This window comes from Neomonachus schauinslandi, chromosome 7 (assembly GCF_002201575.2).
Source record: "Neomonachus schauinslandi chromosome 7, ASM220157v2, whole genome shotgun sequence".
NCBI lineage: Eukaryota > Metazoa > Chordata > Mammalia > Carnivora > Phocidae > Neomonachus > Neomonachus schauinslandi.
Window position 1 is genome coordinate 18,672,091 of NC_058409.1, and position 5,893 is coordinate 18,677,983.

The window sequence follows — 5,893 nt, forward strand, 5'->3', positions numbered from 1 at the left end:
ATGTTTAAAAGTTAATATGTTTGGAGCACCTGGGTGGCACAATCAGTTAAGTGTGCGACTCTTGGTTTCAGCTCAGGTCATGGTCTCAGGGCTGTGTGATCGAGCCCCATGTCGGGCCCCACACTCAGTGTGGAGTCTGCTTCAGATTCTCTCTCTTCCTCTGCCTGTGCCCCTACCCCCCACGCGCTCTCTTTCTCTCTCTAAAATAAATAAATGAATCTTTTTTTTTTTAAAGATTTTATTTATTTATTTGAGAGAGAGAATGAGAGAGAGAGAGCATGAGAGGGAGGAGGGTCAGAGAGAGAAGCAGACTCCCTGCCGAGCAGGGAGCCCAATGCGGGACTCGATCCCGGGACTCCAGGATCATGACCTGAGCCGAAGGCAGTCGCTTAACCAACTGAGCCACCCAGGTGCCCCCGAATCTTTTTTTTTAAACAAAGTTAATATGTTCGACATAGATTGGTGATGGACAGATGATGGATACATTTCATACACTTATGTATTTATCCCATTATATTATAGAGAACAGAATTAATATTTCTCAAAATGGATCCAAGAACCACATGTATCGGAATCACTGGCTATTTCTTTTAAAACACATATTCCTGGGCCCCACCATAAAGTTTCTGATACAGAATGTCTGGGCGAGCCAAAAGATCTGCACTTTTAGTAGATTCCCTAAATGATTGTAATGACAGTATTTCCAGGGAATGCTATGTTATACTGCTTCCAGGTCATATTTTGTTTATTGATGCCCAACATCATCGCAACATGCAAAATGTCTTAAGAAATAAGATAAGAGTTTCAAAACCAACAATCTGAAAACAGTAGTCATCCCCTCCTAAGGCCACCAGGACGCTTGTCTTGGTAACAATGACAGCACAAGAAACAAATGAAAACATCCAGTCCTCTTGATTGCCTAGACTGGAATCTGGTATACGGTCATTTCTCCCTCATCTTAGTGGTTAAAGCAGCCACAGGGCCAAACCCAAAGTCACACACAGAGCCCTATCTATTTGATAAGGATGGATACCTGAAGACACATGTCAAATATGATCAAGTAAGTGTTGACAGGGTAGGCAGAAATGGGGTGGGGCTCTGAGATGAGGAGTAATTAAATGAGTAATTAAAACAAGAAGGAGCCTTATAAAGCCCAATGAAAATAATGTTCAATAAATCAAGTAATGTAACTCAATATTCAATCAAGTAACTTAATATTCTGCAAATGAATTTTGCATGTACTCCCCAAAAAAAGGGAAAAAAGAAAAAGAAAACCAACATCTTCAGACTGTTGCAGTAACTTACTCAGGTGACTGACTTCTCTAGGTGAAATTACTGACCTACTAATGACGTCTGAGCTCAGGCCAGAAATCATTCCTCTCCCAGCTCTGCCCTGTGGGTTCTCCTCTCTGAAATAACATCCACCAGTCCTGCAACTAACACTGAAATTATTATAGTCTATTTTTAAAACAAGTTAATTTTTTTAACAAGAAATTAAGTGAGTGCTTAAAATATATCCCATCTTTGAGTCTGATTTGATGAGCCTTCAAGAAACTTATGATAGGAACTTAAATAGGCAAGATAAACCAACTATGTAAAATAGAGAAAGAACACATCATTCATATTTCGTGTAATTCATCAACTATCCTTTTCTTTCAGCCTGGGTACTAGGCTCTGCAAAGGCAGGGGAAGGGGTCACACGGCAAGGACCCAGAAGAGATACAAAGTATAAACGATTTCAAAGAAAGGAAAAATCACCTAAAGGAAATCAGAAAAGCTTTTGTAGAGTAAACAGCACAGATGAGCCTTGAAAGATAGGTAAAATTTCAACTGGTTCTGATCTAGAGAATAAAAAGGGGGAGAAATCCAGGCGGTAAGAACACCATGAACAAGATATACAAGTAGAGATTAGAAATAAATTGTGCACATCACAGCATAGAGGTTGAAACAATCAATATATCAAACATCCCATATGAGTTAACCACCGCATCAGAGGCTAGAAATACAAAAATTAATAGAACCTGAGCCCGCCTCTTGAAGAACTCACAGTATGAAGAGAAGCACGTTGAGTTCTTGATGGATGAGCTCAGAGGATAATCAGCAATGTGACAGCAGAGCCATGAAACAAGGCTGCACATTGGAAGGAGAAGAAGGAAAAGCCAAGGGGAGAAGGTTACACAGGAAGGACCTGGGAAAAAACACTTGCAACTTTCAATTACACCACACTCAAAGATCAAACAGTCCTCATAAAGTTAAAACTACACCAAGATGCTATTTCTCACTGGTTAGGCTGACAGAAAACCCCATGCCTGGCAGTGAGAGTACTGTTTGCAAGGCTCTAAGGAAATCAGGGCTCTCACATGTTGCTGGGGGAAATGCAAAAATGATACAATCCCTTGGAGCGGGAGGATTTAGCAATATCTAAAATACATTTTTTTTTTAAGATTTATTTATTCGTTTTAGAGAGAGAGCGAGAGAGCGAGAATGGGGGCAGGGACAGAGGGAGAGGGAGAGAGAGAATCTCAAGCAGACTCTTGGCTGAGCACAGAGCCTGACTCAGGGCTCGATCCCATGACCCTGAGATCATGACCTGAGCCAAAATCAAGAGTCAGATGCTTAACTGACTGAGCCACCCAGGAGCCCTAGAATACCTTAAATTACATCTGTGGTTTGCATTGTACTCCAGGGCAGAGTGCTCCTCTATATCTAATTTGGAGGAGAGAAGGAAGGACATATTGAAAACACCCAAGGATACAATTAGCCAGATTCAGTATGAGTAAAATTCTAACATACAAATGATTCCTATTCCAAAATAGACGGCATGAACAGGGGAACTGAATTCAGACTGATTCCTGAGTAATTCTAAGGAATTATCATTAATGCTTAGATGTGCTAAAGCCATCAGGGGTTTTTTTTTTGTTTTGTTTTTTTTTTTAGGTTTTTTACATTAGAGATACACACTGAATTATTTATAATTCAAATAACATGCAGTCTGAGATTTGCTTTAATCCCCTTAAAAATAAAGTATGGGGAGATAAGAAAATCAAAGCAGCAAAGTGTTGACCATTATTGAAACTGGCTGATAGGTAAACAGGGATTTATTATACCATTTTTGCTTCTCCTGTAGATATTTGAAATGTTTTATAGTTGAAAAGTTTTTTTTAAAAAGGAATTACTGAAATATAACAGTATCATCTGGAGAGTGCCATGTCTTTGATGCTACCAGAAGGGAAAAGTGAACATCAGCTTCTAGGACTGCAGAAAGATCCAGGAAGAGAGCTCTCAGGAAAACCACTGGGCTTATCCATTTCTAGGACAATTACAGTCTGACAAAAGGTGATAGAAAAGCCAGATTGCAAAAGCCTGGAAGAAGAGGTCAAGGGGATGAAATGGCAAAAATATAGAGAGACAATTCTTATAAGTTTCCCAGCCATTATTGAAAAGAGAGAAATTGGATATAGAATACAATCAAGTGTCAGGATGACTAACAATTAAATACCACATTATCACTGAGTCAGTTGCATATTTCTGAAAGTCACTAAATCTTCAAAAGTATTATAATATGGAAATGGCACTAGGTTAGGAATCAGAATATCTAGATTCTTTTTTTTTTTTAAGATTTCATTTATTTATTTGAAAGAGATAGAGAGAGAGAGCACAAGTAGGCAGAGAGGCAGGCAGAGGGAGAGGGAGAAGCAGGCTCTCCGCCGAGCAGGGAGCCCGATGCGGGACTCAATCCCAGGACCCTGGGATCATGACCTGAGCTGAAGGCAGCCGCTTAACCAACTGAGCCACCCACGCACCCCAGAATATCTAGATTCTAATTGCAAACATTAACTGGAAGAGCATATCCATCAGTGGGAAAAAAAAAAAAAAAAAAAGGAGTAGTTTTGAAGATGTAAAACTCTAGGAATGTGGTTTGGGATCATCCTTCCTTCAAGGTACCTAAGAAGTGGGGAGGTTGTGGGCCATAACAAAGAGCCAAGAGAGTGAAATTCAATGTCTTGTTCAACCAGCGGGCTCAACCACCATCTCTGCTTTGTACGTGAGCAGAGATGGAGGGATCCCTCAAACAAGAAACAGAAACAAGGAACCAGGCCCAGACTGGAGTATGAGTCTGCCTCTGGTTACCGCAAGGAAGTAATTTATTACCACCAGGCTATGGGGAAAGTTGGCTCTGACTTGGATCACATGTCCCCTACCGTGAACTATCTCCAGATGTTAGCTAGAACTGCTACGCATCATCAAAAAGTTAAACAAGTCTGAAACATCTCGTGAATAAGCTCCAGGCAAGTTTGAGGGAAAAGGTCAAGTGTGAGGACAGGAATTCCTGGGGCCCACAGCTCTAACCTGTTAGCTCTTTCATCTGACTCCAAATAAATACCTTGTATATCGTCAATTCATTTATTCAACAAACATTTCTTGAGGCCCTAATATGCGTGAGACGCCACGCTAGGTGTTAGAGATGGAAAAGTAAATGTTCTTCACCGTAATAGCACTAACACTCATGACAGTATCAATACAGTTTTGAATGCAAGGGAGCTTTACTTACAGGTGAGGAGGACCAGGAGAAGAATCATGATGAGCCAACATGAAAATATCTTCCTGACTCAGAAGGAGCTGATCTGTTTACCCACACCTTGGGAGAAAACCAGGAAGCACGTTCTAGCAGAAAGCGATTACAAACAAAGCAACCGCAACCTATAAAGGAATACAGAGGAAATAATTAATTTCATAGAAAACTGAAAGAATTGGTGGGGGAGGGGGGATGCCCACAGAGAAATACAAAGGAAAACAACTGCACAAAAGATAATGCACTTTATCAACACTTCCCATTTTGAGTAGATAACGACTTCCCCTGGTCCTGGCAAGAGACTTCGCATAGGATTTAGAATGTGGAAGTAGTTAAAACACCCATCTACTTCAGGCTAGAAGGAGCATTGCCAAATTTCATCTGTAACTAGACAGAGCAGAGTGTGGATCAGAAATTACAAATGTGCTCAAGTCTAGGCTCTTGTAAGTTCTAGGACACTTTCCCTTGGCTTTTTTCAGAAAATACACTACACTTTATCTTGAACAATACCACTTTATCTTGAACACTACCACTTTATCTTGATTAGACGGGGCAAGTATGTTCTCACCTTGGTCAAAATCGCAAAAGGAACATAGGATGGGGCTTCCTACCTCTTCTCCAAAGTAAGGTCCTGGAACGGGACTAGCTCAGAAACTGGCAAGAGTGACGTATTTTATGTAGCAGAAGAGTTAAATCAAAGATGGATAAAGTTGGATTCTGCTTGCAAAGTAGGCAATTTCCATAGAAATTCACCGTATAATCAACTTGAGGAAGAAGATCCTTGCTCAACTGCTCCTTGATCTCCACTTCACAGAACAACTCCATCACACAGGTACATAACTCTTGCATCCTTCACTAGGTACTCACCCAGGTTCCACCTTATTTGACGTGATTGGTTTGATGAGCAACTCCCCTCTCTGACAGAAGAGGGCAATGTGGGGCTCTTGGCTTGCACAGGTTCAGCCCCCTGTTAAGCTCAGCGTTAACAATTCTGAGCATAAACACACAAATGTATGTTCTATCACCCAGAAGTGCAAAATCAGAAAAACGTTTGGCATATAAAGAAGACAAAGATGGGGAGCACTCATGTAAAAAAGAAATAAGAAAGGGAAAAAAAAAAAAAGCATCGGAAAGGGTTATAAGTCGGGGGGTGGGAGTGTGAATGACCAGACCCATGCAGATAATATTCTGTCTCAGTTAATCACATGCTCATGTGCTTCCTTCTTCGAACTCGCTATGACAATGTCATTTGTCCATCTTTTGTTTATTTCACTTCATGAGCTCCTTGTCATTTAATTAATGCTTTTAAATGAAACATGA